The sequence below is a fragment of the Hyperoodon ampullatus genome (genome assembly GCF_949752795.1).
Source record: "Hyperoodon ampullatus genome assembly, chromosome: 3".
NCBI lineage: Eukaryota > Metazoa > Chordata > Mammalia > Artiodactyla > Ziphiidae > Hyperoodon > Hyperoodon ampullatus.
The window spans coordinates 74,148,902-74,163,406 of NC_136916.1; positions in this window are offsets into that span (position 1 = coordinate 74,148,902).

Sequence of the window (14,505 nt, forward strand, 5' to 3'; positions counted from 1 at the left end):
TCAATTTGTGATGATTCATTGTCTATTCAGGTATTCCACAGATGCAGGGTACATCAAGTTGATTGTGGAGATTTAATCCGCTGCTTCTGAGGCTGTTGGGAGAAAGTTCCCTTTCTCTTCGTTTGCACAGCTCCCAGGGCTCAGCTTTGGATTTGGACCCACCTCTGCGTGTAGGTCGCCTGAGGGCGTCTTTTCTTCACTCAGACAGGACGGGGTTAAAGGAGCAGCTGATTCTGGGGCTCTGGCTCACCCAGGCCGGGGGCAGGGACTGGTACGGATGCGGGGCGAGCCTGCAGCGGCAGAGGCCAGCGGGACATTGCACCAGCCTGAGGCACGACATGCATTCTCCTGGGGAAGTTGTCCCTGGATCACGGGACCCTGGCAGTAGCATGCTGCACAGTCTCCCGGGAGGGGAGGTGTGGAGAGTGACCTGTGCTCGCACACAGGTTTGTTGGTGGTGGCAGCAGCAGCCTTAGCGACTCATGCCTGTCTCTGGGGTCCGCGCTGATAGCTGCAGCTTCCACCTGTCTCTGGAGCTCCTTTAAGCAGTGCTCTTAATCCCCTCTCCTTGTGCACCAGGAAACAAAGAGGCAAGAAAAAGTCTCTCGTCTCTTCAGCAGGTCCAGACTTTTTCCCGGACTCCCTCCTGGCTAGCCATGGTGCACTAACCCCTTCAGGCTGTATTCACGCTGCCAACCCCAGTCCTCTCCCTGCATCTGACCGAAGGCCAAGCCTCAGCTCCCAGCCCCCGCCTGTCCTGGTGGGCGAGCAGACAAGCCTCTCAGGCTGGTTAGTGCTGGTTGGCACCGATCCTCTGTGCAGGAATCTCTCCGCTTTTCCCTCTGCACCCTTGTTGCTGCACTCTCCTCCATGGTTCTCTGTACTTCTCTTTTATGGCATTTACCACAAATAAATTACTTGTACAAATGAATGTTTAATTTCTTTTTCCCCCTGCCAGACTGTAAGCTCAGGGAGGGAGAGCATCAAGTCTGCTGCATTTGCCCTTAAAGCCTCAGAAGCTACCAAAGTGCCTAGTCCAAAAACAGATGGTCAACAAATAGTTGCTTAGTTAACAAATGGAAGCAATAAATCAAAGTGTAAGAAAGATTTCAGGCCCCAGGCTGTGAAAACTCTCTAAAAGCCAACCTTTTGAAGGCAGTCAGTTGTTCTTCACTGAACTACATACAGGTCACTAACATTTATCCAATGTCTACATGTACCAACAGCTGTGTCAGAAATTAATGTACACTATCTCATTTAGTAGTCACAATAATCCTGTGAGGTAGTTAGCATTTGCTCCATTTCTAGGGTGAAGCAACTGAGGCCAAAATGGTTAGCTCTCATCCAAAGTTACCACAAGGAGGCAGAGTTAAAATTTTGGCTCTAATGCCATGTGTAGTATAACAGTATAGCATCACCAGTAGGATAATTTAAGTAGTGGCTGAAGAAAGGCTATCAATTAAAAATGTCATGCGGACATTTTTGTACAGGTATGATCCATCACTAAATAAGCTAAACTGCAAAATCTTCAAGGAGCAACGCAACTCCAGTTTCATGAGTCTAGCATTAAGATAATGTCTTCTAAACTATGTGTGGCTGTACAAGAGAAACCACAACATTGCACTATGTCCTCTCCCAATTCCAACATCAGATGGCTATTTATCTGGCGCTACAATGGGCTGTCAAAAAACAAAGGCCGTGGGCAGTTATCAGCTAAATGAGAGAGTTCTGACCTCCTACAAGGTCTCCATCTCCCAATCCCTCCTATTCCACACAGTGATGAAAATACCCTTCCCTGTCTGCCAAGCATATAAGTTTCAAGCATTTGCAAAGGAAGTTGAGCTTCTACCTACTTCCCACTACTGCTCCTCCTTCAATGTAACCTAAATAAATAAATAAATAAATAAGATTCCTCCCAATTTCTGTTCTTGGAGGAGTAGAGGAATCACAATTTCTGGATTACCAACAGGGCTAGCCCTGGGTGGGAAAAAGGTAGGTGGGTATAGTTTAGACTAAGGTTCTCTCAGGTCCTACAGCTGTTTACTATTTATCCACCAAACAGTAATAACTATATATTTCAATAAATGAATCAATAAAACTCTTTGATTTAATGCAGTGGCTCTCAAATTAAATGGATACTAAATTCAACTGAGGAGCTATAACATATATTTTGCATTCATAAACTTACCCTGGACCCATAACAAAACTATCAAATCATAATTGAGAATAATGTCCAAGCAAGAGTAATTTTTAAAAGCTCCACATATTATTATGATGTACATCCCTAGCTCAGAGCAACTGTTTTATTATGTTACAGCACTAAACTCCTTATTCATTCAAACACTGGTTGGTTATGTGTGACTGTTAAGTGACAAAATCATATAAATGAATAAAGATCTAATTGTATTATAGCTACACATTGCATTTCATACACACATTTACATTCATTTCCATAGAGAAATACCTTCTCTATTTCCTTGAATAACATGGCTGTCTTAGTCTTTTTCTTTTTCCACATTTGATAATGAAGGACAAGAAAATTTTTATATCTCTCATATGTCTTCTATGTGAGAAAGAAAATAGCTTAAACACACCAAGAAGCAGGGAGAACATACACTCTGGTGTACCTGGGACAGCCAGCTTTATGTTTATTGTATGGGTATAATTATTAAGCAAGACCCCTCACTCTCAAGAATATCCTGGTTTGATGATAAATTATATCAGAAGTAGGCCACTGTTTTCATTTATATGTGATTTTTAATTGAGTTATAATTCATGTATGCCATTAAGATCACCTTTTTAAAAGTGTACAATTCAGAGTTCATTTTTTTTTGCAACCATCCCTACTATCTAATTCCAGAACATTTTTATCATCCTAAAAAGAAGCCCAATGCCCATCAGCTATCAATCCCCATTCCTTCCTCTCCCCAACTCCTGAAAATTACTTATCTACTTTCTGACTCTACAGATTTGCCTATTTGAGGCATCTCATAAAATGAAATCAGACAATATGCAGCCCTTTGTGTCTGGCTTCTTTCACTTAGCATAACGTTTTCAAGGCTCATCTGTGTTAAGTATTATCAGTACCTCATTCCTTTTTTGGCTGAATAATGTTGTATTTTATGGATATACCACATTTTATTTATTCATTCAACAGTTGATGGAAATTTTGGTTGCTTCCATTCTTTAACTATTAACTGCTATGAACAGTGGTATGCAGATTTTTGTGTGGATATGTTTTCAATTCTCTTGGGTGTATGCCTAGGAGGAGAATTGCTGGGTCACGTGGTAACTTTATGTTTAACTTTTTGAGGAACCACCAGGCTGTGCTCCAAGGGGTCTGAACCATTTTGCCGTCCTACCAGTAATGTACAACGGTTCCAATTTCTACACACCCTCATCAACACTTGTTATTGTCTTTTTTATTACAACTATCCTAGTAGATGTGAAGTGGTATTTCAATGCAGTTTTCATTTGCATTTCTCTAATGACTAATGATATAAAACATCTTTTCATGAGCCTATTGGCCATTTGTATATCTTCTTTGGAGAAACGTATATTTCAAATCCTTTCGTAAATTGGGTTATTTGGCTTTTCATTGTTAACTTGTAAGAGTTCTTTATATACTCTGGATACTAGACCCTTATCAGAAATAAGATTTGCAAATATATTCTCCCATTCAGCAGGCTGTTTTTTCACTAGCTTGACAGTGTCCCCAGAAGGATAAAGTTTTTAATTTTGACGAAGTCCAGTATGTCTTATTTCTTCTTTGGTTGCTTGCGTTTTTGGTGTCATATCTAAGAAACCACTGTCTCATTCAAGGTCTTGAAAACTTAAGTTTACATGGTTTTAGCTCTTACATTTAAGTCTTTGATCCACTTTGAACCAATTTTTGTATATGGCGTAAAGCTAGGAAACAACTCTGTTCATTTACATGTGTATATCTAGGTGTCCCAGCACCGTTTATTAAAATGTCTATCATTTCCCCAGTGAATAGTCTTGGCACCCTTGTCAAAAGTCAATTCACCATAACAGGCAACAAGCATATGAAGACATGCCCAGTTTCACAAATATCTGGGAAATATACGGTTTATTTCCCAAGTATTTGGAGATTTTTTTGTTACAGATTTTAGTTTACTTTTATTATGGTCAGCACATTAAATTTTACACATTCTCATCACAAGGAAATACTTTTTCTTTACTCTTTTTTTTTTGGCTTATTCAGATGTGGTTTTAATTTCTTTCCCTAGATTAAAAAAGAAATTAAAACCACATCTGAATAAGCCAAAAAAAAGAAAAAAAAGAATAAAGAAAAAATATTTCCTTGTGATGAGAATGTGTAAGATTTAATGTGCTGACCATAATAAAAGTAAACTAAAATCTGTAACAAAAAAATCTCCAAATACTTGGGAAATAAACCATACAAGTCAGAATAATTCATGAATCAAGGGAAATTAGAAAATGTTTTTAACTGGTCAAAAATGAAGTAGAACATAGCAAAATATGTGGGATGCAGCTAAAGCAGTGCTTAGAAGGAAATGTACAACTTCACAGGCTTACATTAGAAAATAAAAATGTCTCAAATTAACAATCATAGCTGCCAATCTAAGAAACTAGAAAAATAAGAGCAAAATAAACCCAAAGCAAAGAAAGAAAGAAGATGTAAGAGTAGAAGCAAATGAAATTGAAAAGGGAAAAAACCAGAGAAAATCAATGAAATGAAAAATGGTTTCTCTGAAAGAAAAGACCAATAAATTGATAAATCTCTTATAAGACTGACAAACTAAGGGAGGAGATACAATATCAGAAATGAAGGAGAAAATATCACTACAGACCCCTAAGACATTAAAGGGAAAATAAGGGACTACTAGAAACAACACTTCACACATAAATTCTACACCTTTGGAGCAAATTGATCCATTCTTCAAAAACAAAAACTCAAAACAGATCAAAGATAAAGAGATTATTTGAGTAACTCTGTATCTATTAAAGAAATTGATTTTGTAACTAAAAAAACTTATGAAATAAAAATCTCCAGACCCCCCCCCCCAAAAAAAACCAATTCACCATAAATTGTACGGGTTTATTTCTAGACTCTCAATTCTACTCCATTAATCTATATGTATATCCCTACACTAGTAGCAAAATGTCTTGATTACCATAGCTTTGTAGTTAAGTTCTGAGATCAGGAAATGGGAATCCTCCAACTTTATTATTTTTAAAGACTGGTTTTTGGCTATTCAAGGTATCTTGAATTTCCATGTGAATTTTAAGATCAGCTTGTCAATTTCTGCAAAAACAGCCAGCTAACATTTTGATATGGATTGCCCTGAATTTGTCTGGGGAGTAAGGCAATCTTAATAATAGTAAGTCTTCTAATTCATAAACACTGTATGTCTTCCATTTACTTAGGTTGCCTTTAGATTCTTTCAACAATCTTTTCTAGTTTTCAGAGTACAGGTATTGTTGCACTTCTTGACTTCAAAAATGTAGAATGACATTTTAAAAAGAGTAATCAGAAGATATTATATTTATTTTTTAACTTTTTTTATTGAAGCATAGTTGATTTACAATATTGTATTAGTTTCAGGTGTACAGAAAAGTGGTTCAGTTATATATCTACACACACACACATATATATATATATATATACACACATGATTTTCATATTATTTTCCATTATAGATTATTTTAAGACACTGAATATAGTTCCCTGTGTTATAAAGTAAACCCTTACTGCTTACCTATTTTATATACAGTAGTGTGCATCTGTTAATCCCAGACTCCTAATTTATCCCTCCCCACCCCTTTCCCCTTTGGTAACCATAAGTTTGTTTTCTATGCCTGTGAGTCTGTTTCTGTTTTGTAAATAAATTCATTTGTACTATTTTTTAGATTCCATATATAAATATTTGTCTTTCTCTGTCTGACATACCTCACTTAGTATGATATTCTCTAGGTCCATCCGTGTTGCTGCAAATGGCAATACTTCATTCTTTTTTATGGGTAATATTCCATTTTTTGTGTGTGTGTGTGTGTGTGTGTGTGTGTGTGTGTGTACACACACCCCACATCTTCTTTATCCATTCGACGCTTAGGTTGCTTCCATGTCTTGACTATTGTGAATAGTGCTACTATGAACACTGGGGTGCATGTATCTTTTCAAATTAGAGTTTTTATCTTTTCCAGATATACACCCAAACTATTTTTGTTTTTTTAAGGAACATCCATACTGTTCTCCATAGTGGCTGTACCAATTTACATTCCCATCAACAGTGCAGCAAGGTTCCCTTTTCTCCATACCCTCTCCAGCATTTATTATTTGTAGACTTTTTGATGATAGCCATTATAACCAGTGTGAGGTGATACCTTACTGTGGTTTTGATTTGCATTTCTCTAATAATTAGCAAAGTTGAGCATCTTTTCATGTGCCTGTTGGACACCTGTATATCTCCTTTGTTGAAATGTCTACTTAGGTCTTCTATTTTTGATTTGAGTTGGTTTTCTTTTTTTTTTTTTTTTTTGGATACTGTATTTTATAAGCTGTTTGCATATTTTGGAAATTAAGCCCGCCGGTCACATCACTTACAAATATTTTCTCCCCTTCTGTAGGTTGTTTTTTGGTTTTGATGATGGTTTCCTTTGCTGCACAAAAGCTTTTAAGTTTGATTAGGTCTCATTTGTTTATTTTTGTTATTATTTCTTTTACTTTGGGGGACTGATCTAAGAAAATATTGCTACGATTTATGTCAGAGAATGTTTTGCCTGTGTTCTCTTCTAGGAATCTTATGGTGACATGTCTTATATTTACGTCTCTAACCCATTTTGAGTTTATTTTTGTGCATGGTGTAAGGGTGTGTTCTAACTTCACTGATTTACATGCGGCTGTCCAGCTTTCCCAACACCACTGATTGAAGAGACTGTTTTCTCTCCATTGTATATTCTTGCCTCCTCTGTCAAAGATTGACTATAGGTGTGTGGGTTTATTTCTAGGCGCTCTATTCTGTTCCACTGATCTATATATCTATTTTTGTGCCAATACCATGCTATCTTGATTACCATAGCTACATAGTACTTTCTGAAGTCTGTGAGGGTTATGTCTCCAGCTTTGTTCTTTTGCCTTGGGATTGCTTTGGCAATTCTGTGTCTTTTATAGTTCCATACAAATTTGGGGATTATTTGTTCTAGTTCTGTGAAAAAATGTCATAGGTATTTTGATAGGGATTGCATTAAATCTGTAGATTACTTAGGGTAGTATGGCCATTTTAACAATATTCATTCTTCCAATCCAAGAACATGGGATATCTTTCCATCTCTGTGAACTGTCTTCAATTTTCTTTATCAATGTTTTATAGATTTTAGCATATAGGTCTTTCACCTCCTTGGTCAGATATGTGCCTAGGTATTTTTGACGTGGTTTTAAATGGGATTTTTTTTTAACTTTCTGTTTCTGATATTTCATTGTTAGTGTAAAGAAATGCAACAGATTTCTGTATATTAATCTTGTATCCTGTTACCTTGCTGATTTCATATAATCGTTTTTTGTTTTTTGTTTTTTTCTTTTTGCAGTACGCGGGCCACTCACTGCTGAGGCCTCTCCCATCGCGGAGCACAGGCTCCGGACGCACAGGCTCAGCGGCCATGGTTCACGGGCCCAGCCACTCCGAGGCATGTGGGATCCTCCCAGACCAGGGCACGAACCCACATCCCCTGCATCGGCAGGCGGACTCTCAACCACTGCGCCACCAGGGAAGCCCCATATATTAGTTTTTATGTGGAGTCTTTAGGGTTTGCTATATAGAGTATCGTGTTATCTGCATATAATGACAATTTTACCTCTTCCCTTCCAATTTGCATACTTTTTATCTCCTTTTCTTGTCTGATTGCTGTGGCTAGGACTTCCCATACTATGCTGAAAAGAAGTGGTGAGGGTGGGCATCCTTGTCTTCCTCCAGAATTTAGGAGGAAGGCTTTCAGCTTTTCACCATTGAGTATTATGTTGGCTGTGGGTTTGTCATAAACGGCTTTTATTATGTTGAGATATGTTCCCTCTATACTCACTTTGGTGAGAGTTTTTATCACGAAGGGACGTTGAGTTTTATCAAATAATTTTTCTGCATCTATTGAGATAATCATGTGGTTTTTGTCTGTTGTTAATGTGGTGTATCACATTGATTGATTTGTGTATGCTGAACCATCCTTGTGACCCTGGGATGAATCCAACTTCATTGTGGTATACGATCTTTTTTATGTATTGTTGGATTCAAGTTGCTAATATCTTGCTGAGAAATTTTGCATCTACATTCATCAAAGACACTGGCCTGTAATTTTCTTTTTTGGTAGTTTCTTTGTCTGGTTTTGATATCAGGGTGATGGTGGCTTCACAGGATGATTCTGGGAGTGTTCCCTCATATTCAATCTTTCGGAAGAGTTTGAGAAAGATCTGTATAAGTCCTTCTTTGTATGTTTGGTAGAATTTCCCAGTGAAGCCATCTGGTCCTGGACTTCTGCTTGCAGGGAGTTTTTTAAAATTACATATTATATTTCACTTCCAGTATTCAGTCCATTCAAATTATCTATTTCTTCTTGATTCCGTTTTGGTAGGCTGTATGTTTCTAGAAAATTGTTCATTTCTTCCAGGTTGTCCAATTTGTTGGCATATAATTGGTCACAGTATTCTCTTATGGTTTTTTGTATTTCTGTAGTATTGGTTGTTGTTTCTCTTCTTTCATTTCTTATTTTGTTTCTTTGGGTTCTCTCTCTTTTCTTGGTGACCCTAGCTAGATGCTTGTCAATTTTGTTTACCCTTTCAAAAAACCAGCTCGTGGTTTTACTGATCTTTTCTACTGCTTTTTGATCTCTATTTTATTTATCTCCTCTCTCATATTTCCTTCCTTCTACTGACTTTGGGTTTTGTTTCTTCTTTTTCTAATTCTTTTAGGTGGTAGGTTGGTTTGTTTGAGATTTTTCTTGTTTCTTGAGGAAGGTCTATATCACTATGAACTTCCCTCCTTGAACTATTTTTGCTGCATCCCATGGATTTTGTAATGTTCTGTTTTCATTGTCATTTGTCTCAAGATATTTTCTGATTTTCTCTTTGATTTCACTGTTGACCCATTGGTTTTTTAGTAGCATGTTGTTAATTTTTTTTATTTCAGTTAAACACGAATGCCTTGGGTCCTCTAATTTTTATCTACTACAAGGGGAAAAAAATTGATCTAAATAAGCAAGAAACCCTAATAGCCATCCACTTTGCTAAAAGATCTTAAAAAATCAGAATCAAGCAATGCCAAATAATTTTAATCCCAACTTCAGTACTGGGCAATGCAACTACCTTATGCACACGCATGTGTGCACACACAGTCACAAATGATGTCTTGCATTCCCTTATTAACTATATAAACAAAATAACCGCTATTCTCTTAGTCGCACGAACTTGAGGGAGCCTATCTTACTGTAATTTTCAATGTGATTAGAGATTCTTCGCTCTTACAGATTTATCTTTCAGTTACTTTTAATACAGGAACATTTTTCTTCACTGTAAAATAGGATATTTTCATTACTGTTTACAAACAATTAAATCCAGGCAGAAATTCAAATTCTAAATTAATTTAAGACTATCATTTAACTATTGTTTTATGGAAAATGAGCAAAGCATTCCATTTCAGCCAGAATTGCACATGCTGTATCTAATTACACATTTTTTAAATACAATATGTTGTATGCACTTAATGATGGTTACTACTCAGTATTTAAAGATATGATTCAATAAGGAAAACAAACTTTACTTTGAACTTATAGCTATTATTTGAAAACAGTTTTTCTGTATTATATAACTTTCATAAAGGCAGAACATGCCCTACAAACAATTACACTTAATTTTATAAAGCTCTGACTTATATCTGGTTGTTATAAATTTTAGGTAAAATTCAAAAACATTAACATATGATCAATAAAAGTATGAAACATAGATATCACTGACTAAATAATCCCATACTAACTACAAAAGGGACTGCTTAACAAATTCATGAGTATCATGATAGATATTCTGGCCTGAAAAACAATTTAAATGATATAAATCTATCAAAAGAAAGGCAAGAAATCATTATGACTCAAGGCACTTTGAACAATGGTGGAGGCTGTACTCTGCACATGGGCATAGGGCCAAGAGAAGGCAAGTGGCGACTGAATCCAGTTTGTTCTCCACTCTCTAAACCCTGAACCCTAGCAGAGAGCAGCATCCACCTAAAATTGGGAGGAGAGCCTTTTTCTAACTTTGCAAGGGCTAGCTGTGACTTGGCTGTAACACATCCGAACAACTAGTTCTTAGAAAAATTAGGACAACTGAGATACTAAATATTGGTACCCTTCCTAAAATCATAACACCAAAATATCACTTCTCACTGTGAGTTTATTTTGAATGTTTTAGGTAAAATCGTTAATATAGCAAAACATAAATAGGTTGAGGGGAGGGGAGAAATCATCTAAAATTCTAAAATGGTATCCTTCTAGCTCATTTAGGTTTCTCTCATTAATAATGGCTATATATTCAGATTAGAGACATTTTAAAGCTGAATGCTAAAAAATTAGAGGAGAGCTTAGGGGTATATTGTTAAGAACCCATTCCTAATAGAGAAATATACAACTTATTTTACACAACATATATAGTGTGAAAATTATGTATTAACTAAATTTGATGGAAACTAGAAGTAAATTTTTTAAGGTCACTATCACTCCTTTCATTTAATTGTAGAGGGAGTTTGAAGATTTTTTTTTTTTTTTTTTTTTTTTTTCGGTACGCGGGCCTCTCACTGCTGTGGCCTCTCCCGTTGCGGAGCACAGGCTCCGGACGCGCAGGCTCAGCGGCCATGGCTCACGGGCCCAGCCGCTCCGCGGCATGTGGGATCTTCCCAGACCGGGGCACGAACCCGTGTCCCCTGCATCGGCAGGCGGACTCGCAACCACTGCGCCACCAGGGAAGCCCTGAAGATTTTTTTAAATTGTGTTTCCTTAAAGACACAAATTATTAATCATGATAAATAATCCAACCTAGTGACTAAAAAGACATTATAACTGAAATTTTTATTAGAATGACCAGCCTATAAAATGTGTATTTTATTTCTAGATATACCAATGAACTGCCATGTGACTTTCAGTGACTCACGTCTTCACTACCTCAAATCAGTTGTACAAAGTGGAGCAAGAATATAGCTGAAACTCTTGCAGGAAATTATGAGGATATAACCACAGGGCACCTTGGGCTCCTTATAGATAAGCACTATATTATTAAAATTATTATTAAAAAGGATATTTTGTAAACTGCCCTTATTAAGACTAAATCCCATCCATACATGACCTTTCATTCCCAGGTTAATTACACATACGTAAGAGCAATGCTGTCTTCACATGGGACACACAGAAGAAATAAAGGACACATCAAGGCAAGGTGTGAAAATGAGAATGAGATTCTAGTCCTCCACCACCAACTCACTTTCAATATTAGCACTCTGTCATTTTTAAAATGTAGATTCTTATACCTATCCCAGATCATAATGATTTCTGGAAAAAAAACCTTTGCCAATAATTACATCCTGTGTAAAGATAAATTATCCTTACTAGAAACCACCTCCATTCTCTATATTATTACAAATACTAAATACTTTTAAATCTTTTAACCTTGTATCACCTGAATCAAACCTGTATATAAATGCTGTTCTAGGTCTAACTTTATCTTTATTTATAAAGAAAAATATGATTTGGCATATACCATTATATTCAGAATCAGAAGATTTCTAAATGAATGTGAAAAGAAGTATAGCAATATGGGTAGGCATGCAATACAATTAGGAACTGGCATATTTGGTGTTAACATATAATATACACAAGCATAAAATGTATACATTTTACGTGTTTTTATTTTTATGTGCTTTGATTTTACTCTGCATAAGTGGAATCACAAATAATGAATTTTTTGTTTCTAGCTTCTATTGAGAAACATATTTGTGTTACCTGTGTAGTATGTAGCTGCAGTTCATCCATTTTTATTGCTATAAAGTAAACAGATATAAATATATATATATAAACATATATATGTTTTATATATATGTAAACATATCACAATTTTATTCAATCAACTGTTGATGAATATTGCATTGAGTCTGAAGCTACTAAAACACTGCTGCCACCAATATTATCAACATATCTCTTGGTACACAAGTTCATTCACTACTCTCAGGGGTATACTCATGGAAGGAAATTATTGGGTTACAGGGTAAACAAGTAACAAACTGTTTCCTAAAGTGGCTGTAGTAACATACATTCCTACCAGCAGTGTTTACTGAGTTGCTATAACTTAACATCCTCTCCAAAACTTGTACTGTCAATCTACTTTTTAAATTCAGACACTCTAGTGTTTTACGGAGCCTCTGTAGTTTTAATTTATATTTCCCAGATTACTAATGAAGTTAAGCACCTTTTTCACATATTTCTTGAATACTTGTATTTCTTTTAGAAAGTGCCTTTAAGGGACTTCCCTGGTGGTCCAGTGGTTAAGACTCCGCACTTCCACTGCAGAGGATGTGAGTTCAATCCCTCGTTGGGGAAGTTTCACATGCTGTGTGGTGCGGCCAAAAAAAAAACAGAAAGTGCCTTTATATGTCTCTTACCCCTTTTTCTATTGGATTTTTTGTCTTTGTCACACTGATGTGCAGAAGTGCTTTGAATATTCTGATATATACATTTTGCCTGTTACATGTGTTGCAAATATCATCTTCCACCCTGCCTTCCCTCTCTATTCTAATGGTGACTTTGCAAGAACAAAGTTTCTTAATTTTAAGATAATCAAACTTATCAATTGTGTTATTTATATCAGCACTATTTCTTTTTAAGAATATTTTCCTGTCCAGAGATCATGAACATGTTCTCCTTACATTTAGCTTCTAAAGTTTTATAGTTCTGCCTGTCACGCTGAGATGTACAAATCAATCTTTAATTGATTTTTGCATATGGTATAGAGTATGAGTCATATTTTTGCTTTATCACCAATTGTTCCAACATCATTTATTGAATAATTCTTTTCCTACCACTCTGAAGTGCCAGTTTTGTCATAAAGCAAGTGCGCATGTACACACTGACTCTCTTTCAGACTCTTTATTTCTTTTGTTTATCCTTGTGGCATTATTTCATGAAAGTAATTATTGTAGATTTATAGGCTTTGAGTAGAGAAAGTCTTCTGATTTGAGATTCTTTTTCGTGACTAAGCTATTCTTGGGCAGACCATAAAATTTCTTTTAAAACACAAAACAGAAACAAACTAATAAAAATTTTTGATAATATCCATTGGGATTACAATGAATTGAGAATAATGCTGAAAATGGATTATAACCCTCAGAAAAACATAACCTTAATGGATGACCAAATTAACCCCACAATAAAAGCTGCTCTGGACCAATGCTGACAAAGCTTAAAAAAAAAAAAAAAAAAAGCCTCAAAAGGATTCAGCTGATACCAAGTAACTTAAACGTGTACAAAAACAAAGTTCAACACTATATAAAAAGTGCAAAAAAATCGCTATACCCAACAATGTCCAGCATTCAAACAATGAAAAGCAGGAAATGTGGCCCATAATAATAATAGGCAATCAATATAGAGAACCAGGAAAGATAAAGTTAATGGAATTAACAGATGAAGATATTAAAACAATGATTATAAATAAGTTTTATATGTTAGAAAAGGTAAATAAAAATAAGAATATGATGAGGAGAAAAATGAAAAATAAAACTTCCAGAGATAAAAAATAATTATTAGAAATAAAAAACATACTGGATGGTATTAAGGACAGATAATATATTGAAAAAAAAATCAGTGAACCTTGAGACATGACATTAACCATCCAAATAAAACAGAGAGGGAGAAAAGAATGAAAAAAAAGGGGGAGTTAAGTGCCGAGACAGACAATATCAAATGTATAACTGAAATTCCCTCCCCTCCAAAATATCACCTGGGATAAGTGGGATATCTGAAAATAGTGGTCAATATGTTTCTAAATTTGGTTTAAAAAAAAAACTCAAAAAAACTAAACAGGATTTTCAGAGAAAACCATATGAAGGCACATTATAATCAAGTGACATCATAATCATAGTCACTAAAAAAGTTGTAAGACCGAAGAGCAGTCAAACAAAATAGAAGATTTACATATGAGGCAACAAAGTAAAAATAACAGCAGACTTTCTGTCAGAAACTATACAAGCTATTTCAGAAATGACTTCGCAACATATTACCAGAGATAGAGAGGGACAAGATAGAAGACCCAATTCATCAAGAATACATTTTTTTAAAAAAAGATATGTATGCACCTATTAAAAGAGCTTCAAAATACATGAACCAGTAAGTGAAAGGAGAAACAGATAAATCCACAATTAAAGTTGACTCTTCTCTCAGCAATTACTGTGAACAAATAGAAAATCAGAAGGGATAAATCTTGAAGAACACTATCAATCAATCTGA